This window comes from Pongo abelii, chromosome 2 (assembly GCF_028885655.2).
Source record: "Pongo abelii isolate AG06213 chromosome 2, NHGRI_mPonAbe1-v2.0_pri, whole genome shotgun sequence".
Classification (NCBI taxonomy): Eukaryota; Metazoa; Chordata; class Mammalia; order Primates; family Hominidae; genus Pongo; species Pongo abelii.
Genome location: NC_085928.1, coordinates 140266184 through 140291471, shown reverse-complemented (window position 1 = coordinate 140291471; position 25288 = coordinate 140266184). Strand labels below are relative to the sequence as shown.

General features: G+C 38.4%; 3 long non-coding RNA genes across 5 annotated transcripts in view; 1 reads left to right on the top strand and 2 right to left on the bottom strand.

Moving 5' to 3' along the window:
• The window catches only part of LOC129058637 (uncharacterized), a 39756-nt gene extending 31415 nt beyond the window's left edge, over window positions 1-8341 (bottom strand). For 2 of the 3 annotated variants that reach the window (XR_010139237.1, XR_010139238.1), the window contains exons 1-2: window positions 8189-8339; window positions 4294-4376 (exon numbers count right to left, since the gene is read on the bottom strand). This is a non-coding gene — a long non-coding RNA (uncharacterized LOC129058637). Of the gene's footprint in view, window positions 1-4293; window positions 4377-8188 lie in introns of all 3 variants that reach the window. The other variant, XR_010139236.1, reaches the window with a different exon arrangement.
• A 57-nt stretch (window positions 8342-8398) lies between these two features.
• Window positions 8399-10893, top strand: LOC129058638 (uncharacterized). Its single transcript, XR_008523902.2, has 2 exons — window positions 8399-8492; window positions 10482-10893. It is a non-coding gene; the product is annotated as an uncharacterized LOC129058638 (long non-coding RNA).
• Window positions 10894-24056: 13163 nt separating this feature from the next.
• LOC129058639 (uncharacterized) overlaps window positions 24057-25288 on the bottom strand; it is a 40798-nt gene continuing 39566 nt past the window's right edge. Inside the window, exon 3 of the long non-coding RNA XR_008523904.2 lies at window positions 24057-24735. This is a non-coding gene — a long non-coding RNA (uncharacterized LOC129058639). The remainder of the gene's footprint in view (window positions 24736-25288) is intronic.

Below are 25288 nucleotides of genomic sequence, written 5' to 3'. Positions count from 1 at the left end.
TATATATAACAGGAGGATCTTTGAATTTTATTTTTTGTTTACAAAATAAAATATCCTTTTATAAATGGAAGGAGTATGGGTTGGATTTAAAGGGGATGAGAGGAAGGGAGGAGAGAAGTGGGGGAGGCAAGTATGAATTCTGGCAAAGTGCTCTGATCTACCCTTGATAGATGCCATTATTTGGAGGAAGCAAAAGAAAAACCAGTCACATGCAATTTCCTTCCAATTCAAAAATTTGGATTTATAGAAAACTTGGATATAGGCCAGCCTAGGGCCAGAATAAGCTTTCAGGATTGTAGTTAAGACTGTCATCAGAGCTATGAGTAAAAGCTACACAATGGCTCAATTCAAACATTTTAAAAAGTAGAATTCCAATCCCATTATATAATTTTAGTAGAACCCCAAATTTCAATTCACAAAGGCTCATAAGATAATTCCCCTCTGTGGTATTTGTCAGAGTCTCTCTTCTCATGAATTTATTTTCTTCTTCCTTGTTAGAGCAATGCCATACTTTTCAGCCTTGTTTTTTTTCTTCTCATTTTAGGCCTCAACTTTTTTTTCTGTCTAGCTCAGCATTGATGCTCACTCACTTTTCAGGGAAACAAATTATTTCAATATGAGTATGAACTTGTTAGACCAAGACCCCAGGAATACTGCTTATTATTAGGAAGAGAATTCCAGCATACAGCTGTGGCTTGAAAACTTTTAAACATCCTCGTATGTTTACGTGGCAGAACTGACAGGCACAGGTGAGATTTCTGACAGACAAGCTTCCAGAGGGGTGGTACAGGATGATGAGTGAGATACAGACTCTGGACTCAGACTGCCTGGGTTTAACATTTGATAAAATTATGACCTATTCTGTGTGGGATGTTGCAAGCTGTGAAATTATATGTAATCATTTTGTCATCTGTAAAATGTGGATGATGTCATTAGCTACCTCATAGAGTTGTTGTGAGGATTAGAGTTAAACATCACGAAATCCCAACTACTTACCATCTCCATTAATACCTATCAATGGTGTCTAAGCCATCATCATCTCTTTATGGGTCACAGTGTCCTCACTAGTCTCTTTGTCTTTACCTTTGCCCAGCCACACAGCAGCCAGATGTATTCTTTTGTAATGTAAATCAGATGTAATGTCATCCTTCTGCTCACCACCCTGAAAACGCACTCCATCTCATTCACTGGAAAGACAAAGTCTTCACAATGGCCTTATAGGGTCTTATAGACCCTATATGACCAGGCCTTTCACGATCTCTCTGACCTTGTCTCCTGTCAGCTTTCCCTTCCCTCACCTATTCCAGTCACACTGGCCTCCTTGCTGTCTTTGAACATACCAGCTGTTCTTCTGCCTTAGGGGATTCACTCTGGCTGTTCCCTCTGCTTGGAATGTTCTTTCTTCAGATATCTACATAGTTCACTCCATCTTCCCCTCCCTCCCCTTGTGGACAGCTTTATTGAGACAGAATTTATATGTGATAAAATTCACCTGCTTTAAATACACACTTCAGGCCTGGCACAGTGGCTCACACCTGTAATCCCAGCACTTTGGGAGGCTGAGGTGGGCGGATCACTTGAGGCCAGGAGTTCAAGACCAGCCTGGCCAATATGGTGAAACCACATCTCTTCTAAAAATACAAAAATTAGCCAGGCATGGTGGTGCATACCGGTAATCCCAGCTACTTGGGAGGCTGAGGCAGGAGGAGCACTTGAACCCAGGAGGTAGAGGTTGCAGTGAGCCAAGATCATGCCACTGCCCTCCAGCCTGGGTGACAGAATGAGACTATGTCTCAAAAAAATAAAATAAAATAAAAATAAAAATAAATACACAGTTCAATGGTTTGTAGCATATTTACAGAGTTGTGCAATTATCACCACAATCAATTTAGAACATTTTCATCACCTCAAGAAGAATCCTTGTACACTTTAGCTAGCATTCTTCACTTCTGTCCCTCCCAGCACTTAGCGTGTTTTCAAGGTTCATTCATGTTGTGGCATGTATCAGTACTTCATTTCTTTTTATGGTCTCATAATATTTGTTGTATGGATCTCTACCACATTTTGTTTATCCGTTCAACCCTTGATGGACGTTGGAGTTTCCACTTTTTGGCTACTATAAATAATGCTGCTATGAACATTCATGTATAGACCTTTGTGTTAACATATTTTCAGTTGTCTTGGGTATATACCTAGTAGTGGAATTGCAGGGTCATATGGTAACCTAACTTTAATCTTTTGAAGAACTGCCAAATTGTTTTCCAGAGTGGTTGTACTATTTTACATCTCCACCAGCAGTATAAGAGGGTTCCAATTTCTCCACGTCCTCTGTCATACTTATTTGATTCTAGCCATTCTGGTGAATGTACAGTAGGTTTTGATTTGCATTTCCCTAATAATTAATGATATTGAGCATCTTTTTATCTGCTTATTGGCCATTTATATACCTCCTTTGGAGAAATGTCTATTCAAATTCTTTGCCCATTTTAAATTCTGTGACTTGTCTTCTTGTAATTGAGTTGTAAGAGTACTTCATATGTTCTGGAAACAAGACCCTTATATATGTGATTTGGAGATATTTTCTTCCAATCTATGCATCCTTTTGAGAGGTGACAATGTGCCAGCAGCCCTCACTCGCTCTTGGCGCCTCCTCGGCCTCAGCATCTGCTCTGGCCACACTCAAGGAGCCCTTCAGCCCGCTGCTGCACCGTGGGAGCCCCTCTCTGGGCTGGCCAAGGCCAGAGCCGGCTCCCTCTGCTTGCAGGGAGGTGTGGAGGGAGAGGCATGGGTGAGAACCAGGGCTGCATGCGGTACTTGCCAGCCAGCCTGAGTTCCGGGTGGGCACGTGCTCTGCAGGCCCCACACTCAGAGCAGCCAGCCGGCACCACCGGCTCAGGGCAGTGAGGGGCTTAGCACCCAGGCCAGCAGCTCCAGAGGGGGCGCCAGGTTCCCCAGCACTGCCGGCCCACTTTTGCCATGCCTGAATTCTCGTGGGGCCTCAGCTGCCTCCCCACGGGGCAGGGCTTGGGACCTGCAGCCTGCCATGCCCAAGCACCACACCCGCCCCGCCCCCCACCACCCCTGCGGTGGGCTCCCGTGCAGCCCGAGCCTCCCCGACCCATTGACTACCCAGGGGCTGGGCAGTGCGGGCGCCCCGCACGGGACTGGCAGGCAGCTCCACCCGCGGCCCTGGCGCGGGATCCACTGGGTGAAGCCAGCTGGGCTCCTGAGTCAAGTGGGGACTTGGAGAACTTTTATGTCTAGCTGGAGGATTGTATATGCACCAATCAGCACTCTGTGTCTAGCTCAAGGTTTGTAAACATACCAATCAGTGCTCTGTGTCTAGCTCATCTGGTGGGGACTTGGAGAACTTTTTTGTCTAGCTAAAGGATTGTAAATGCACCAGTCAGCACCCTGTGTCTAGCTCAAGGTTTGTAAATGCACCAATCAGTGCTCTGTGTCTAGCTAATCTAGTGGGCACTTGGAGAACCTTTATATCTAGCTAAAGGATTGTAATGCACCAATCAGTGTTCTGTGTCTAGCTCAAGGTTTGTAAATGCACCAATCAGTGCTCTGTGTCTAGCTAATCTAGTGGGGACTTGGAGAACCTTTATGTCTAGCTAAAGGATTGTAAATACACCAATCACCACTCTGTATCTAGCTCAAGGTTTGTAAACACACCAATCAGCACCCTGTGTCTAGCTCAAGGTTTGTAAATGCACCAATCAGTGCTCTGTGTCTAGCTAATCTAGTGGGGACTTGGAGAACTTTTGTGTCTAGCTCAGGGATTATAAACACACCAATCAGCACCCTGTCAAAACAGACCAATCAGCTCTCTGTAAAACAGACCAATCAGCTCTCTGAAAAATGGACCAATCAGCAGGATGTGGGTGGGGCCAGATAAGGGAATAAAAGCAGGCTGTCCCAGCAGTCAGCGGCAATCTGCTGGGGTCTGCTTCCACGATGTGCTTCCACAATGTGGAAGCTTTGACCTTTTGCTCTTTGCAGTAAATCTTGCTGCTGTTCACTCTTTGGGTCCGCACTGCCTTTATGAGCTGTAACACTCACTGCAAAGGTCTGTAGCTTCACTCCTGAGGCCCGCAAGACCACCAACCTACAAGGAGGAATGAACAACTCCGGACGTGCCGCCTTAAGAGCAGTAACACTCACCGCAAAGGTCTGCGGCTTAACTCCTGAAGCCAGCGAGACCACGAACCCACCAGAAGGAAGAAACTCCGAACATCAGAAGGAACAAACTCTGGACACACCATCTTTAGGAACTGTAACACTCACCGCGAGGGTCCACAGCTTATTCTTGAAGTCAGTGAGACCAAGAACCCACCAATTTCAGACACACTTTCACTTTCTTGATGTCCCTTAAAATGCAAAAGTTTTAAATTTTGATCAAGTCAAGTTTATTAATGTTTTATTGCATGAGTTTTTGGTGTTATATCTAACAAATCATTACCCAATCCAAGTTTGTGAAGATTTTCCCCTACATTTTCTTCTAAGTATTTTATAATTTTGGTTCTTACATTTAAACTTATGATTCATTTTGAGTTAATTTTTTTGTATAATGTGAGCTAGAGGTCCAAATTTATATTTTTGCATGTGAATATACAGTAGTCCCAGCACCATTTGTTGAAGAGGCTATTTTACCCACATTAAATTACTTTTGCACCTTTGTCAAAAATTAGTTAACTGTAAGTGCAAGAGTTTATTTCCGGGCTCAATTCTATTCCATTTATTTATATACCTATCCTTATGCCACACTGTCTTGATTACTGTAGCTTTATAGTCATTGTGAATTCTCCAAGTCTGTTCTTTTCTAAGATTATTTTTGCTATTCTGGGTCCTTTGCATTGACGTATACATTTTAGCATCAATTTATCAATTTTTATAAAAAGAAAGCTATGATTGTGCTAAACCTATAGATCAATTTGGGAAGTATTGCCTTCTTAGCAACATTAAGTTTTCCAATCTATGAACATGGAAATGTCTTTCTATTTATTTAGGCCGCCTTTAATTGCTTTCAATATTTTTGTAGCTTTCAGTGTTCAAGTCTTCTACTGCTAAACTTATTAGTAAATACTGTATTTTATTCTTTTTGGTGCTATTGTCAATAGATATTGTTTCTTAATTTCATCTTTGGACTGTATATTGCTAGCTTATAGAAATACAATTTACTTTTGTATATTAATCTTACATCCTTAAACTTTGCCAAACTCATTTATTAGTTCTAGTAGTTTTTTTAAGTGGATTTCTTAGAATTTTCTGTATATAAGATTATGGCACTTACAAATAAAAAATGTTTTATTCTTTCCAGTATGGATTTCTTTTACTTCTTTTTCTGGCTTAATTGTCCTGGTTAGAATCCCCACTACCATGTTGAATGGAAGTGGCGAGAATGGACATCCTTATCTTACTCCTGATCTTTGGGGGAAACCATTTATTCTTTCATTTTTAATATTAGCTGTGGGTTTTTAGTAGATGCCCTTTATCAGGTTGAGGAAGTTCTTTTATATTCCTAGTTGCTTGAGTATTTTTTTTTTTTATCACAAATGAATGTTGCCTCACTCTCTTCTTGTCTTAGCTGAGATGCTGCATTCTCAGAAAGGTCCACTTTGGCCTCTCTATTTAAACTATAATCTGCTTCCACCCACCCAGGTCCCTCACCTTATTCTACTTTGCTTTTTTCCATCATAGCTGTAATCATCTTCTAATATACCAATGATTGTACTTATTTATTTATTTTTTACTGTGTCCTTTTGCTAAAATATATGCTCTACAAAGCCAGACATCATTTTCTGGTTTTGTTTGCTTGTTTTAACTGATGTATCTCAAATGTCTTGAGTGATGCACATAGCAGGAGTTCAATAAATATTTGTTGAGTAAATATATTAATATAAAATGCTTGAGAATAGCATTTTTCAAATAGTAATATGGCTGTGAGGGTGATCTGGTTGCAACATCTGTCACCCCATTGATCACCAGGGTTGATCTGGCTGATCAGGCTGGCCAGCCTGGCTAGGAGGGTGTCTCCTTCCCTCTCTGCTCCATGTGCATCCCTCCTGAAGCTGTACATGTAGATGAAGAAGATTACCTTTCTTGAGAGTAGAGGACCATTATTTGATCAAGGGAATATGAGTAGCTGCACTCCCCTGCTAGACTCTCTAACCAAGCTCTCAAATGGTAACTGCTACATAATTTTTTTTTTCCTGCAGTAAGAAAGCAATTCAAACCTAGTGCTAAAATCATCTTATTGTCTAGATCCACAGGTCCTTGCCAAAAATGCTTTTAAGCTTCCTGAATGCTTTTTTCTTACACCACTAGGTATAAAAAATTTCTCTTACCATTGGGATCTTTGGTTTCATTATTTATAAAATAAAGAAGGCCGGGTGCAGTAGCTTATACCTATAATCCTAGCACTTTGGTAGGCTGAGGCAGGCAGATCACTTGAGCCCAGGAGTTTGAGACCATCCCAGGCAACATAGCCAGACCCCATCTCAAAAAAAATAAACAAAATAAAATAAAATAAAATAAAATAATCTTCCTATTTACTTCATAGATGGCATGAAAATGAAATGAAATATGTCATGTGTGATTCAAACTAGATAGAAGTTTCTGTCTCATATAATAATCTAGCACATTCAGGCCTCTCTGTTCTGTGAGGCAGCCCAGGCATCATGTTTCTTCTATCTTGTTGTTTCTCAACCTTCTACAGTATTGCCTCTTGTATCACTTAAGTATTGATGCATAACAAGCTACCCCAAAAGTTAATGACTTAAAACAATTTTTTTTTCTGCTTATGGTGGTTTTTAGATGGTTCAGCTATTTAGTCTGAACTCAGCTATACGATCTCTTCTACTGATCTCACCTGGGATCACTCATGCAGCTGGACTTATCTGGTGGCTTGACTGGGGCTGGATGATCTAAGTGCCCTACCTACTTGCTGGGTTATCAACCAGGCATCTCTCTTCATGTGGTCTGTCATCATGAAGGAGGCTAGGCCAGGTGTTTTTACATGGCAGTCACAGGGTTTCAAGAGAGAAAAAGTAGAAGTCATATGGTACCCTGAGACCCCTTGAGAGCTCTCCATAGGTCAGCTGAGCCTTCAGTTATGACCACATTGCAAGCCAGCTTCTCCCTCTTCCCAATTCTGCCCTTCTCACACCCTTCCCCATGTATCTCTTAAGAGCACCTCCAATAAGTATTTTGCACACAACTCCTTGTTTCCAGAGAACAAATCCAAGACATATTTGAAATTACATATGCATAAGGATAGTTTGTAATAGCTGAGGATTGGAAACAACATAAATGCCCACAGAAGCAGACAGGTTAGATGGACTCTGTGGCCTGTAAAGAGAATTATAGACTGACATGAGAATATCTCTGAATATAATACTTATGTTATGGTAAAAGATATTGAGTAAAAAATGCTTACTTTGTACCAGGCACTGTTCAAAGATCATTATGTGTAGGTATTCTTATTGTGCCCAGGTAAAGATGAGTAGAGAAGAGAATAAGGAAGAGCCTCCCAGGTAAATGAAATGTCATATTTGAAGGTGCAGAGGCAAGAGCAGTCTTGGAATATTTTTAAAACTGAAAAAATAATTATAGTATTATAGAAGCATAGAGTGTGAGTGAAAAAAAGACCAGAGATGGGGCTGAAGAGTTAAGATGGAACTAGAAGGATGAGGCCACATGACTGCATTTCAGGGACCAATTAGGGGGTTGTAATTCTGATCCCAGTGAGAGACAACAATGGCTTGAACTAGGATAGTGATGATAGGGAACAAATTCATGGAAATCCATAAGATAAAGTTAATCCAGTTTGGTAACTTAGGTGTGGGAAAAGGTGAGGCAGGTTTGGTTTTAAGTGTGTGCTAGTGGTAGAGGTGCTGTTTGGTGTTAGGTTTAGACATACTAAGTTGAGGATCCCTCACAGACATCCAAGTGGAGATGTCAGGAAGACAGTTGAGTATATAAGTTTTTAATTCAGTCCAAAATGGAGATTGAGTTGGCAGTTTATACATGTTATTTAAAGGCAAGAGACTAGATGAGCTCACTCAGGATATGAGTGTTGGTAGAGAAGAGAGGATCGTTTGGTCAGTCATATAGTTATATACACAGTTATATATAAACAAATACACATATATGAATAAAAGAAAATCTGTGAAACACCTACCTTTAAGGGGAAGATGAAACAGAAGGAGCACAGCAAAGGTGACTGACTAGGAGTGTGGAGAAAATGGATAGACAATCAGGTGAGAGAAGGTGCCCTGGAAATCCAGAGATGAGAATGTTTAAGAGACCACTTGCTGAAGATATTTTCAAGGCAACTGAAAGCTGGCCCCTTGAGATTACCATTTATGAAGTCACTTGTGACCTCAACAAAAGCAGTTTTGGGTGGTGAAGACACACTCTGGTGTGATAGACTGAAGAGTGGAAGTGGAGAGAAAAGGTATAGAATGGGGAAGAAAGAGAGGGAGGTAAGGAGAGAGGGAGGAAACGAAGGAAGGGAGAAAGGAATGAATGAAGGCAAATGAATGGGGTATGTGTGGAAAGGTGTCATTAGGAAGCAGCACATAGTATTCAATAATAAATTCCCCATCTAAAATAATGTCTATGAAGATCATAGCTGTATGGTTTTGAGCAAGTTACTTAACTTCTACTTTATTCAGTAAATGTGAGCATTAAATAGTTTAATATATTATGAAATGCTTATAATAGTGTCTGGTGCATACTAAGCACTGGAAAATGGAAATTCTTAAAATAAAATAGAAGCTATCATCATTATTTTTAGCATCATGGAACTATCATGAAGCACCACACTCTCAAAAGAGGAAAGTGAGCCTCAATTTGAGATAGATAGATTTTAAAAATCTCATTAGTACCGAAAACACATAGAGAAATTAAATAAAGATTAGAGAAGAGCTGCAAGGGTAAGAATTTGTGTCCTTATTACTTGTTGTTATTTGTCATCCTAATTACCATCAATATTGTTTAACAGGTAGCCTGATCTCTGAGGGAAGCAGGGTGACTGAATTTCTAACTAAAAGTGAAATAAATGTTCACTCCTGGGAGGTGTTATTTCTTTCGGCTCCAAGGAACCAGCTGGTGATATAAAAACAGTTAATTGGATTTTTCCACTTCCCTCAGAAAAAGCTTCTAAAAGAACTTATTCTCTTTTTATATGGGAATATTTTATTCACAAAAATCTTCTTTTAGTATCCATCTATTCAAGACTTTAAGAAGAGTTTGGTACTCCATCTATTGGATCCCCATGGGCCATTTTGACCAGCATGAATCCCAATGATTATTGAATGATTTTTTTTGTTGCAAGGGAGGCAAATGTTTTTAAGAAGGTCAATATAAAATTTTTTCTGAAAAGGAAATAAATGTTAAAGCAATTAATGGTTCCATGAACTATAGCCCTTACTCATAAAAAAAAAAATCAGTTATAATACCTTTATTTACATTTGCGATGTCCAACACAATAGCCACATACGGCTATTGAGCACTTGAAATATAGCTAGTGGAGCAGAGACACTACATTTTAAATTTTATTTAATTTTCATTCACTTAAATTAAAAACTGATACTTGATTATTTGAAAATTTTAAGTGAGTTTTGAACAACTTGGGCATGTGAATCTACTTTTTGTTTCTTTTTTTCCTAGCAAGCATTTATTTATTTAAAATTGTATATATTTCATGTACAAAGTGATCTTTTGATATACATATACATAGTGAAATTGCTATTGTAGTCAAACAAATTAACTTATCTATCACTTCAAATAATTATCTTTCAAATTTGCTAGAATCTATTCTTCTAGCAAATTTTCAGTATACTATACAGTATTATTAACTATAGCCCCCATGCTATACATTAGATCTCTAGATTTATTTATCCTATGTAACCACAAGTTTGTACCCCTTAACCTACATCTGCCCATTTTCTCCCCCTCTCTGCCCTTGGTAAACACCATTCTACTCTCTGTTTCTATATATTTGACTTTTTTAAGATTTCACATATAAGTGACATTATGCAGTATTTTGCTTTCTGTGTCTGGCTTATTTTACTTAACATAATATCTTCCAGGCTCATCCATGTTGTTGCAAATGGCAGGATCTCCTCCATTAGCAAAGGCTAATAATATTTCATTTTATATAAATGCCACAATTTGTTTTGCGTATTAGTCTCACTTTATTGTTTTTTAGCAAAAATACTTAAAATGACAATATTTAAAATTAATAAGTCAAAGCATATTTTATGTAGCATCCATTTTAAATTATAATTTAATAAGTATGACATGAAATCTAAGACAACCACTATAAGGTAGAATTATTCTCAACTGAACATATAGTTAATACAATTAACTAAATAGCTATCATTTTAACTTAATTTTGCTGGACATTTTTAAAAAATAATGTCCATTTTTTTATATGATTTGCATTTTTTTTTTTTGCTTTGAAACAGAGTCTCTCTGCGATGCCCAGGTTGGAGTGCAATGGCACAATCTTGACTCACTGCAACCTCTGCTTCCCAGGTTCAAGCGATTCTCCTGCTTCAGCCTCCCGAGTAGCTGGGACTACAGGCTCGCACCACCACGCCCGGTTAATTTTTATATTTTTAGTAGAGACAGGGGTTTCACTATATTGGCCAGGTTGTTCTCAAACTCCTGACATCAAGTGATCTGCCCACCTCACCCTCCCAAAGTGCTGGGATTACAGGCATGAGCCACCACGCCTGGCCAATTTACATTCTTTACATATTTGCCTCCTATTCTTTTGTATTTGCTTTTGGAGATTTAATACCACCAGGTGACTCATTTGGATTTTGTTCTTTGTCTTAGAAAATTAAAATAAAAGCAACCATGTGATCAACTTCACTATTGCATGATTGACTGAAGGTGATTTAAATTTAGTTCTTGGGATACTCATAGTTTGCTAAGAAACAGAATTGACAATCACATGAACCTTTTGCTTTGTTTTCATTGAATCATTTATCTATTTTCTTGCAGTAAATATTTAATTAATCTTTGAATATTAAATACATCAAGAACCATTATACATTTCTTTGTTAATATTTAAACTAATCGTGTAACATTGATTTCAATGGTAATTATATTTTCTTTCAGAGACTGTATCTGATATATTTTTCATGAAAGAATAACCTTTGTGGGGTGAGAGTAAAACTTTAGGATACTAAAGTACGTTAATAGGCTTATTTGTGCCTTGGTTTCATTTTCAAGTCTATTAATAATTATGAATATTGCAACTGTTGTGGGAATACAGTGTGCATAATATAGGATCATAATGTGTTCAAATAGTTGAGTAGCCCTACAATAAAATCAAGAACAAAACAGAAAGAAGTTTAGAAATTATAACTGATAATTTTCAGAACTACAAAGGTAAAAGTCTTAACATTCTCTCATCAAATGGCTTTAAGTAAATTTCCTAACTTCACTTAGTCTGTCTCTTTACATGAAAATATGAATAATAGTACTTACAGGTTATTGTGATAATACAGTGAATATTGTATGTAAAATTGCCTGGCCTGGTTCCTATCACAGAAGGTGTATTTAATAACTATTTTTTTCTTTTCTTTTCTTTTTTTAAACACACTGTAGAAATATTCCTTTTAATGGCTTCTCTACAGTTTGTAGCCATAAGGCAGGAACTATTTCTACTACTTTACCTATCTTTTATTTTCTTTTTCTTCATTAAAAATATTTTTTATTTGAATAGTTTTTGAGGTACAAGTGATTTTTGATTACATGGATGAATTGCATAGTGGTGAAGTCTGAGATTTTAGTGCACCCATCATCTGAGTAATATACATTACACCCAATGTGAAGTGTTTTTTTCTTTTTTCTTTTTGAGACAGAGTCTTGCTCTGTCACCCAGGCTGGAGTGCAGTGCCGTGATCTCAGCTCACTGCAAGCTCCACCTCCTGGGTTCAAGCAATTCTCCTGCCTCAGCCTCCCGAGTAGCTGGGACTACAGGTGTCCGCCACCACGCCCGGCTAATTTTTTTATTTTTAGTAGAGATGGGGTTTCACTGTGTTAGCCAGGATTGTCTCGATCTCCTGACCTCGTGATCTGCCTGCCACGGCCTCCCAAAGTGCTGGGATTACAGGCGTGAGCCACCACCAATGTGAAGTTTTTATAGCTCACCCCACCTCCCACCGTCCTCCTTCTGAGTCTCTAAAGTCCATTACACTGCTCTGTATGCCTTTGTATACCCATAGCTTAGCTCCCACTTATAAATGAGAACATATGGTATTTAGTTTTCCATTCCTGAGTTACTTCACTTACAATAGCGGCCTCCAGTTCTATCCAAGTTGCTGCAAAAGACATTATTTTATTCTTTTTTATGGCTGAGTAGTATTCCATGGTGTATATATAGCACATTTTCTTTATCTACTCATTGATCAATGGGCACTTAGGTTGATTTCATATCTTTACAATTATGAATTGTGCTGCAATAAACATACATATGCAGGTGTCTTTTTGATATAATGAGTTCGTTTCCTTTGGGTAGATACCCAGTAGTGGGATTGCTGGATAGAATGGTAGATCTAGTTCTTTAAAAAATGTTCATATTGTTTTCCATAGACGTTGTACTAATTTACATTCCCACCAGCAGTGTATAAGCATTCCACTTTAACCACATCCACACTAAGATCTATTGTTTTTTGAGTTTTATTTCATGGCCATTATTGCAGGGGTAAGGTGGTATCTCATTGTGATTTCAATTTTCATTTCCCTGATGATTAGCAATGTTGAGCATGTTTTCGTATGTTTGTCGATCATTTGTATAACTTCTTTTGAAAAATGTCTGTTCATGTAATTTGCGCACTTTTGATGGAATTTTTTTTTTCTTGCTGATTTGTTTGAGTTCCTTGTATATTCTGGATATTAGTCCTTTGTCAGATGCATAGTTTGCAAATACTTTCTTCCATTCTGTGGATTATTCATTTACTCTGATGATTATTTCTTTTGCAGTACAGAAGCTTTTTAGTTTAACTAGGTCCCATTTATTTATTTTTGTTCTTGTTGCATTTGCTTTCAGGGTCTTAGTCACGAATTTTTTTGCCTAGATCAATGTCCAGAAAAGTTTTTCCTAGGTTGTCTTCTAGAATTTTTATGGTTTCAGAGCTTAGATTTAAATCTTTGAGCCATCTTGAGTTGATTTTTGTATAAGGTGGAGACATAGAGATCCCGTTTCATTCTTCTATATGTGGCTAGCCAGTTTTCGCAGCACCATTTATTAAATAGGATTTCCCTTCCCCAATTTATATTTTTTTAATGCTTTGTCAAAGATCAGTTGGTTGTAGGTATTTGGCTTTATTTCTGGTTTCTCTATTCTGTTCTATTGGTCTATGTGTCTATTTTTATACTGGTATCATGCTGTTTTCGTAACTATACTCTTGTAGAATAATTTAAAGTCTGGTAATGTGATGCCTCCAGATTTATTCTTTTTGCTTAGGATTGATTTGGCTATTCAGGCTCTTTTTTGGTTCCATATAAATTTTAGGATTCTTTTTCTAATTCTGTGAAAAATGATGTTGGTATTTTGAGAAGAATTAAATCTGCAGACTGCTTTGGGCAGCATTGTCATTTTCATGATATTGATTCTTCCAATCTATGAGCATGAGATGTCCTTCCATTTGTTTGTGTCATGTGTGATTTCTTTCAGCAGTATTTTGTAGTTATTTTTGCAGAGATCTTTCACCTCCTTGGGTATATATTCCTAGGTATTTTAATTATTTTTTGGCAGCTGTTGTAAAAGGAATTGAGATTGAGTTCTTGATTTGGCTCTCAGCTTGGTTGTTGTTTGTGTATAACGTTGTACTGATTTGTGTACACTGAGTTTTTAACCTAAGACTTTACTGAATTTATTAATCAAATCTAGGAGTCTTTTGGAGGGAGTTCTTCAGGTTGAAATGAAACAATGCTAAACAGCAGTGTGAAAGCATTAAAAAGTGTAAAACTCTTTGGCAAAGAAGACAAAAAAGAGAATACTTTATTACCATAACAGTACTGGGTAAATCCATTATAATCCTACTATGGAAATTAAAAGACAAAAATATTAAAAACAACTATAACTAAAAAAGTTAATGGATATATACTATAAGAAGTTGCAAATTATGACTTCAATAGCATATAACACAGGGGGAGGAGAGGTAAAGGCAGAGTGTTCTTTCATGCAAGGGAAGTTAATTGTTATTAGCTTAAAATAGACTATCAAACTACAAGATATTTTATATAAGGCCCTTGGTAACCACAAATAAAATAGTTATAGAAGTTCACAAAAGAAAAAGAGAAAGGAACCCAAACCTGGCAATATAAAAAAATGGCAAGAGAAAGAGGAACAAAAAAACCATGAGCCGGGTGCAGTGGTTCATGCCTGTAATCCCAGCACTTTGGTAGGCCAAGGCGGGCAGATCGCCTGAGGTCAGGAGTTCAAGATCAGCCCGGCCAACATGGTGAAACCCTGTCTCTACAAAAATACAAAAAAAATTAACCAGGAATGATTGGGGGTGCCTGTAATACCAGCTACTCAGGAGGCTGAGGTGGGAGAATGGCTTGAAACCGGGAGATGGAGGTTGCAGTGAACCAAGATCGCGCCATTGCACTCCAGCCTGGGCAACAGAACAAGACTCTGTCTCAAAAACAAACAAAGAAACAACAACAACAACAACAACAAAAACCAGAAAACAGTTATCAATATGACAATAGTAAATACTTTATTATCAATAATTACTTTAAATGTAAATGGACTAAACCCAAAAAAGAGACACAGAATGGCCAAATAGATTAAGAAAAACTGCATCCAACTATATGCTACCTACAAAAGACTCTATTTCAATTCGTGGACAAACAAACTGAAAATGAAGGGGTAGAAAAAGATATTCCATGCAAATAGTAACCAAGAGAAAGCAGAAATGGCTATTCTTACGTCAAAGTAGACTTTAAGTCAAAAACTGTCTCTAGAGACAAAGAAGTTCATTACATAATGATAAAGGGTCAATTCAACAGGAAGATGTAATAACTGTAAATATTTGTGCACCCAACATCAGGGCACATAAGCATGTATAGCAAATATTGACAGATCTGAAAGAAGAAATTGACAGCAATGCAATAATAGAGGGAGACTTCAATATAGACAGAGCACTCATACAGAAAACTAAAAAGAAACATTAGACTTGAGCAACGGTATAGACCAAATGGACTTAGGCACATTTAAAAAATTATAGCAAAATATCTGGGAATTTGTCCAAAGAAAATATCAAAATGCAGAGAAAGTTTTATGCAGGATAAAATTCATGGCAGCTTCATTTGTAATCAGGAAAAATTGAAAATATTTTGTGTATACAATAGAGAAGTGTTTGGGTAAATTATAGAACACTATTTTAGTTGAATTATCATGAAATTATTAAAAATATTCATGATGTTCACATAGCAATATGTAAAATGTTATCAACCAATGCTAAATGAAAAATGCAGAATACAAAATTTTATTTGTATTAAAATTTCAACAAATTTTAAGTTTTATATCCGTAAAGACACAAACTGGAAACGGACATGAGAAAAGAATAGTTGAGTTGTTAGGCTAATGGAAATGCGTGTATGTTTCTTTATAAAAGGGGGACATTGTTTTGTATAATTATTATATAATAAACATTATGATTATTATAATATTTATATAATAAGTAAATATACAGTGGATCAGAAAAATAGGTTACAGTGAGCAGAAAAACTTAAAAACTTTTTTTAGTAACTAAAAATGTTTCCAGAAAATAAAAATATTTGGATTGAATTAACTGAGTCTCTCTATTTATGTAATATAGGATGAAGTTTCTTTTCCTTCTAAAAGTGTACCAAGGCCAAATGTTCTTCTTTGAGTCACATAACCCAGACAGAATCGTATTTAGTATATGTTCTGTTGGTGGTTTTAGAGAAAAGGAAATCTAAAAAGCATTTGGAAAAGAAGTGCTTTGATTGTTAGGAGTAAGACCAAGTTAAGACTGTCAGAAGCATTTGCAAATGTGTGAAAAGCTGCATTCCTCATTAAGAGAGGGAAAAAGGGATGTCACCAAGAAGATAATTTTGTGCTAATGTAGGTGACAGCACTATGATGTGTCTCTTTCTTTTCCTGACCAGATTTTTCATTTTTCTTGTTCCAGTTCATTCTGACAATTATGTGCAGCCTAATTACTTTTTTTGGCTTGGCTTTAATTGAGGCCCTTTATCCCCTATTCCTCACTTAAACTCAACATTACATAATTGTTTGCATTTTTCCTTTTTAACCCCTTCCAATAACTGCTTTCATCAGTGAATTTCTACTGACTTTAAAGCAAAGGATATTCATTTTCTTATATTTTGAAAGCTAAGTAACCTTGTCTAAAATTAATCAGCAAGACTCGAAGTAGGGTTATAAAAATGTTATTAGCATATGCAAATCATTAATCATTGATATATTATAATGCATTCAACCCACACCACTTCATAAACCTGACTTTAGAGGAGAATTAAGTGATTTGTGTGACACAATTTGAATACTGAAGAAGGATAGGTTGTTTTAATATTTTAACCTTGGAATAATTTTTAAGTGATAAGTTTGCAGGTGCTGGCACTTATTCTTTCCTTATATTTACATAATGTGCAGGAATATTTTTTATTCACCAATTATACTTAGCATTGCTCAGGCTAGAAGATTAGTGTTTTAGAGGCAGTTTGGCTTAATGTAAAGAGAGGAAGTTTTGGAATCAGAGAATACTGGGTTCTAATCCAATCTCTGCTATGGCATGCTTTAGGGCAAGTTACTTAACCTCTTTGGTCTTGTTTTCTCATCTTAAAAATGTGAATACTATCTCATTACATTGTAAGGAACATTAAATTAGCTAAAGTATGAAAACCACATAGACTCTGTTAGCACGGAGTTCTCAGTTAATGGTAGCTATAGCAAGTATAGGACTCCACTGAGATTGTTACTCTGCTTTAACAACACATTCTGAAACACTGAAGAGCACCCAAGGAAGATAAGTATCCTGAAGTAGAAAAATAAGTCATTCTCAAGCAAGTTTTAAGAAATAAAAGGAATTCAGATTATTTGAAATGGATGTACGACAATTGAAGGCATCATCTAATAGACCAAATACATGAGGAGGTGTTATGAAGACAAAAAAGGAATTCATACCTTTTCAGCTGTATTCTGGATAAAGGAAAAATGAATTAAATCTCAATGAGGGGTTTATGCTCAACAAAATGGTCACTATTTTAACTGTGAAACCTTAGACCCAATTCTAGGAGAGACTGCAGAATTTCCTGGATGGACATGGGTAGTTGCCTATACAATGTCCATTTCCTCTTCCCAACCCCCTACACGCCCCCCTTTTTTTTTTTGAGACAGGTTCTCACTTTGCCACTCAGACTGGAATGCAGTGGAGCGATCTTGGGTCACTGCAGCCTCAACCTCCTGGGCTCAAGAGTTCCTGCTGCCTCAGCCCCCAAGTAGCTGGGACTACAGGCACGTGCCACCATGCCCGGCTCCTCTTTTGTAGTTTTTGGTAGAGACGGGGTTTCGTCATGTCGCCCAGGCTGGTCTCCTGCTGAGCTCAAGCGATCCACCTGCCTTGGCCACCCAAAATTCTGGGATTACACGCGTGAGCCACTGTGCTCAGCCTCCCCTTTTTAATAGTAGCCAGAATCTTCTATGCTTATCTATCCCTCCTTCAAATAGCCCAAAAGTGTTTGGGAGGGAATCTCACTCTTTCCCTCATTCCAGGGGTGGATCCCAATTTCCTTACATTAATGAACATATCCACCACGCAGGTGGTCATGGGATTTAAGATGCCCAATCAAACTAAATTTCAAGACTCTTATGTAAATTGCTGGGAAATACATTCTCTTTCTTCAGAGTGGTTGGTGTAATATTCAGAGGTGAAGCCTGAAACTGTGGCAATCATTTCAGGATAATGAGAGAAGTTGGCCTAAAGGAGGAAGAGTAGAGAAACAAAGAGAAATTAGGACCTTGATGACATTGCAGAGTTGATCAGGCAAACCAACTGCAGCCCACTTGATCTTTGGATTTCCTGAGATACAAGCCGAAGTTTTTTCTAATGTTCAAGTTTATTTTCTCTTCTTGCAAGAGGGAGTCCTAATGGACATATGGAGGTCCTCCCTTCTGAAGTTTTGCCACATTTTCAAGTACGTTTGTGTTCTCCATAAAATGGGCTACAAACATTCTCAGGGGTAGTGGTTATGAGTTCTGTTTATTTTAGATCTCCTACCACACCTAATGTCATGCCCTCTGTGCAGTAAACCCTCCAGAAATGTTTGTTTACTGAGGATCATGGCTGGCTGGCCCATTGTCAAATCATATTGTATCTATGATTCTCAGCAGGTGCACAGATTGGTTTTTTGGTTATCTTCAAATCCTTTTCCCATGCTAGGCTGCCACTGTCATTATCTTTCAGACTGGGAAAATGGTTTAAGCAAATGAGTTTGCTACCTTTCATTTAGCTCTATGCCACTCCTGCATTAGCCAGAACCTAGACTGTCTGGAAAAAAATAAGAGGTTTTACGGGAATTCTACTAAAACCATCACAGCAGTCATAGCTCATTTTTAGGAGGTGCTAAATATCTGTGGAAATAAAACTTACAACTCCCAGAACTCTTAGAAAATTAATATTTTAATTCAACTTTATGCATGGCTTGCTAGTGTAATATTACATATAATGGAAAAACTGGACCATTAACTAATCTTCAAATAGTTTGTGATGTTAGCATTTAAATTACATCTATGGTAGGAAAAATTATGTATGATATAAATGTGATTAGCATAGTTTATCACATGCCATGGACTTCCAAAATCAGTGTTAGGTGAGTATCAAATCCTACTGTGTGTGATTCTACAATACCTGCTATTCCTAGGTACTTGAGGATCCCTCTCATTGTTACATTTCTTCTACCCTGTCTTCTTATGAAGCTAAAGCCATGGCTTCCTTTTTCTTTTCCCAGATAAAATCTTTTGACCAAAAGCTTTTGTAATTAATTTATGCATATATGTAATAATAATTTAGCAAACTCTTTGCCTCTCTGAATCTACTTTGGCATGACAAAAGCTATCTCCTTCATTTCCTATTTAAAAAGACACACATTTTAAATCACGATTCCATCCTTGGCCCAATTCAGAGGTATATCTACTTTCAGGTGAAAGATTATGGAACTCAGGACAGGTTACAGAAAATGTCCTGGTTTGTATGACTCACGGTATTAATAGAATTGAAGTTATTTTGTTTGCACAAAACAAAAAACAAGGGCTGACAAAGTGCAGCCTTATTGCCAAGTTCCTGACCTTTTAAAGACTTGTAAAGATAGGGATATGTTCTCAGCATAGTGAAGATTCAAGGCCACTGAGAAAAACAAAACTATAAAATTCTGGCAGTGATTTTTCCTCACAGTGTCTGCAATCCTTTTCCAAAGCTACCTTCAGTATGATACAATCCCTTTCCAAAGCCTTCAGTGTGATACTATAATGATTATTAAGGATTTTTTTCCTTTCTCCCCTTTTGTAATAGCCTGCCTGGTTTCCTAGCCATATAGTCCCTTCTCCCATACCAGTTGCAGGCTCTACTCTAAATAACAGGTAACACTTATTTGATGTATACCATATGAACCTCCCTCCTAGCTACTACATGTATTAATGCTATTTTCCTAACAATCCTATGAAGAAGACACTATTCTTATCCCCAATTTAGAGATGGAGAAGTTGATACACAGAAAAGTTAAGTAGTTTGTCCAAGGCTATACAGCTAGCAAGTGGTAGGACCAGGATTTGAATCCAGGCAGATGAACTCTAGGAGTCTGTACTATTAACCACTGTGCTCCACAGTCTCACAGCTGACTTCAGGTTCTGAGATCAAACTGACCAGCAAATAAGAAAAATTTAAGGCCAGATCAGCATCCTGTTGGCCTGCAGCTCAGACTTGATCTGCTTTGCCTTAGACCTCAGTTTTCATGTTTGGGTATGTATTTCAACATCACCTCTTGCTCTCTCAAACCATAGTTCCTGCACAAGATAGTTTTTTGTTTTTTTGGTTTTTTTTGGAATTTATGTATGGGAAAGAATTCCTACAACCTGATGTTGGAGCTCCTGATCCTAGCTTGCTAAGCACTCTTTGCTTCCTTATCAGCTTGCAGACTCTGCGGCTTGCTATAGCCTGTTGCCTATCACCAAACCTCTCCATGCCTGACTTTGCCCAGTCTTTGGCCAGTTTGTTAGCTGTCTACCTCTCTTAAGGCTGGCAGACAGCTCTCTGGACTTCCTTCATGTCTGTCAGGACAGCCCTAACACCTGGCTTGCCCAATGAATGTGTATTGTTTATGGTTTTTGTTACCCTCAAAACTGACCCAACCAGCCTCAGTTCTGACCCTTCCTTTTTTTGTCATTTCCCACTTGTCTTCTTAGTGGGCTCTTCATCTGACTCCACCAAACTTTCCTCCCTCTACCTTTCCACCTTTCTTACGGACCACATCATTTTCTGCCTTCTCTCTATTTTACTTATTTTTTTAAATCTTCATAATATCACCTTCTTTGGTTTCTCCTGGAAACATCTTATTTTCCCTTTTTTTATATTCCCTACTAATTGTTTCTATCGCAGTTCTCACATACTCTTCTCGTTCTACAAACTATCTGGTTTGGAATCAGCAGTTTTCTGATCTTGAAAGAGTAGGTCTTTCACCAACGCTGTGTATGCTGGAAAAACATCCACGCTTTAGACTCACGTTTCTGATTTGCAACTTTCACAGCCTTAGTTTCCTTGTCTGTGAAATAGGGATAATAATATTACTTCACAGAAACATTGTAGGGATTGCACAGAGTCATGTATTAGAAAGTACTTGAATAGTATATTACATTAAACAAATGTTAGGCATTATTAATACGAAGAATACTACAGGGCCTTTAAAATATAGAAGAATAAGTGATTTCTACTCTGCATCATAAACCAGCCCAAGAATTACAGAACTCTGTTTCTGTTCTTCAATCTTTATAGCAGATGTTGATATATAGAGCAGAAAGAACCAAATGCATTAGGAAGCTTAAGAGCTTGTGATAGCCATAGGCATTAGATATACAGGTCTCTGGAGACTCTCAATATCTTTGTCAAATTTTTCAGTACCTTTGTCAAGTTCCTTTCTTTCTTTACTGGACTGGGAATAAAAGTTTTTCTTAGATTAAATCAGACATTTTAAACTGGCAGTTTACTGGCTAAATTTGACTTTTTGATACACCTCATGTGACAGAATAGTAATCTTTTTAAAAAGATGCATGTGAATGCATTTAGGTAGTATTGTGGATCAGGTTCTCCCAGAAGATTCTCTAAGCCAAGAATTTGGGTGTAAGTGATTTATTTAAAAAGTGTTCCCAACTGGACATGGTGGCTCATGCCTGTAATCCCAGCACTGTGGAAGGCCAAGGCAGGAGGATCACTTGAGCCTGGCAGGTTGAGGCTGCAGTGAGCTGGGATCACGCCACTGCACTCCAGTCTGCACTTCAGCTCCAGTGAGCTGTGATCACGCCACTGCACTCACACCAAGGCACTCTAGAGCAAGACCCTGCCTTAAAAACAAAAATAAATAAAGTGCTCCCAAGAGAAACTGATAAGGGAGTTGGGAAACATGATAAGGAAGGGGAGAAGCCCAGTAAGGGTGTGATTCCAGGTGAAGTTACAGACTGAAACAAATGATACCTCAGTTTATTGTTCCTAGTTTTAAAGGAGGTGCGCTATTATATACCCTCCTCCCCTGCAGGAAGAGGAGACAGCGTAATCGCCAAGTTCTTCCCTTGTGCTTATCGGTGATTAACTTTAGGGCCCAAGAGCAAGCCTCTGAAGGCCACACGGGTGAAGTATTAGCAGCAAAGCATGTAAGAAGTGGGGGAAGGGCACACAGCTGGCGAAAGAGATGTGTAGGTTCCAGTTGGGGCACCAACAAGGTCCACTACAAATGGGGTACATGCTATCTAGTGTGCCACAGTCCTACCACTTCCAGTTCCCACTCCTGGCCAGCTGCAGCTCCAGGGTTTCTATAATGGAGGGATTGGCATGACACTGCGGCTGGAAGTGGAATGCTATCATGAGGCTCTGCTTACTTAGCCCTTTATACAAGACGAGAAAACATCAATTGTCCATACCTGAGATTGGAGAATGTATTGGGGATTGGGGGAGTTTGTGCTAAATTCCTCCCTCCCCAAGCCCAGTTTTGTTTTCACCCCAACATTTAACCATTTCATTATTTGGCCTGGCTCCTATATGCATTTTCATGTGGTGACTGCATAACTCATGTGATAGGAGATTAACACAATGATAGAATGTTAGACTGAAGAGACTTAGATTATCTGAACCTCTCCCTTAACTTTACAGATTATGAAAGGAGGTTCCCAGATGTTGTGACTCTCATAAGGTCACAGAGCTAGTGGTGGGAGAGACTGTGTAGCACCTATGTCTCCTGACTCCCATGGGGTTGCTTAGTCTAGGGCTCAGCTTCATTCAGTGCTTCTACACGTGGGTTATGACGAAGCTGACTCCTCAGGGAGACTGAGTTAGATAAATTTATTAAATTGTAAAGCTCAATATAATGTTTAAGTGTGGTTATGACCTCAAAAGAAATATCTTGTCCAGCCAAAACTGATGAGCTTTGAGGGGCGGCAGCTACAGGTTATTACACAGAAAATGGAGGGCATTAAACTTAATTCTCTGTATGATGCCTTTCTAATATCTCCTAAATGTGTTTTATATCCTTAATGTTTCCCACAAACTCATTGGTAAAGGCCTCACTTGATTTTAGTTCATTGGAGCTGATGACTGAGGTAGCTAAGGAAATTGGCTTATACTTCACACTTTAGAAACATAAGTGATCCCACACCGTAACTTTTTGAACTGTCCCAAGCATCAGTTTGCTGAGGATACATCACTTTAGAAACATGGAAATGTCAATGAAATGAGTTAATGCCTAAACTAACATTTAGTACCATGCTTGGTGATATGGTTTGGATTTGTGTCCCCATCCAAATCTCATGTCAAATTGTAATCCCCAGTGTTGGAGGAGTGGCCTGGTGAGAGGTGATTAAATCAGGGGAGAAGATTTCTCCCTTGCTGTTTTCATGATAGTAAGTGAGTTCTCACAAGATCTGGTTGTTTAAAAGTGTGTGGCACTTTCACCCGTTTCCTCCTGCTCTGGCCATGTAAGATGTACCTCCTTTCCCTTTGCCTCTGCCATGATTTAAGTTTCCTGAGGCCTCCCTAGCCATGCTTCCTGTACAGCCTGCAGAACCGTGAGCCAATTAAACTCCTTTTCTTTATAAATTACCCCATCTCAGGTAGTTCTTTATGGTAATGTGAGAACAGACTAATACACTTGGCATAAAGAAAGCAGTTGATAAAGTTTTTAAACAACAAAAATTACATAAAGGGCCAAGGGCTTCTGACTTAGGTTGGAGGAATATCTTGAGATGCTTTTCATTGTAATATTTTCCAACATCTACATGGGAAGCAAGAAACTTGGCCTGGCTGCTTGTTGAAACAATTCTCGAGAGGAGACCCAGGGAGGTCAGGCTGACTGTTGAGCATTGTTAGAACTTGAACAAAGGAGACTGGTGATTAACTCAAGGACCAATTTGTGGGTTGAAATATGAGGATTCAGGTTGACTGATAGGCTGAAGCTGGATACTGGGTAGGAGTAGAGAGAACCTGGAAAGACATTGCAGAGGATCAGAGAAAGAAAGGCAGAGTAGAAATTGGAGATAGAGGCTCAGATGTTTCATAGCCTGGCCTGGCCTGGAGAGGATTAACAGCAGCAGGCTCTGGCCTGAATGATTGAGGATCACGCACTTTGAAAGTCTAGAGGTCACGTACTGCCTGCAAACCCCAAGGTTGTTCTGGGCAGCTAACAATTAGCCTGGTGTGAAAAGCCCTCTCATTTATCTTTCTTCATGGTTGACATCTGATGGAGTCATTCAATTCACATCAAACTCTTTGACAAATGATGCTGGATATGATTTATTTGGCTCTTAAACAGTGTAAGTGGAATTCAGATATATGGTCTCCCTCCCTTCACCTATCAGAAAGCAGTATCTTCTTAGCTACCAGGACAAACAGAAGATTCTATACTACCAGAGCTGTGCCCCAGCATCCTGGGTCTTTATGTTTCCATCTCTCCCCTAGCCACCCTCCTCCTCCTGCTGGTGTTTCTGTGGTTTAGTACACAGAATAGGCTGAGCCAATATGAGAATGAGATGGTTCAAGCCTCACTTTTTTTTCCTCACTGACCACTCAGTTGCCCTAAGACCATCATACCAGGCCAAGCAGGTAGGCACAAATTTTCTTTATGGGAGGGTGAAGCAATTTTAGCATAAGTTTATAAGGAAGGCCAAGAGTTGATTTCTCCTTCCCCTGGATGCCGGGTGGTGGGAAGGAATGGCATCTTTTTTGCAACTCTGTATCAGGTGTAGACAGACCACTTCCTTTTAAAAGGCTTATTATACCAAGCACAGACATGCCTCCCAAGCATTATCTTAATAGGCTTGGGGGGAGAAAAACCCATTCTGAGGAAGAAAAAATTTATTCAGTTAGCATAGAGTCTTATCCCAGGCCCTTGGAGTCGATGAGCCCCCATTGATTATGTGGAAGTACACTTGATTTCTGTTCTGCTTTCTTCACATACCTACCAAAATAAAAAGAAGCTGTATTAGTCTTTAATGACCTATTTCTTTTTTTATAGCATAAAGGACTCTGGATTAGGTTAAATTCTTTCAGTTCAACAGTAGGGAGCTATTTTAACTTTTCTTTACATCTGCAATACCCTAAGTACAAAAAATGTTTCATAAATGTTACTTATGATGATAATAAGTAACGGAGACTGATTTAGGTCTTTTTTGGTTTTGATTCCTCTCATTTCTCCACTGCCAGTCTCCTTCTAGAGAGCATTGGCTCTGGATTAAATTGCAAAGTAGATCAAGATTTCCAAAGTCATCTTTGCTCTCTGTTCTTGCTGCTTTCCCCCATCAGTGGCAGAGGGGCCTCATTTCTCAGCCCCTGATGGTCCTATTCCTTTCCAATAAAAACCACTCTTGCTTATCTATACTGGAGTAGAATTAATAAAAGCTTAAAGAGTTACCCTTTCCAAGCCTATGGTTAGAACAGAGATTACCAGCTATTAATAAAATTCCTACTGAAGCAGACAGACAGATGACTTACATGGGGAAAGTGGGTGGATG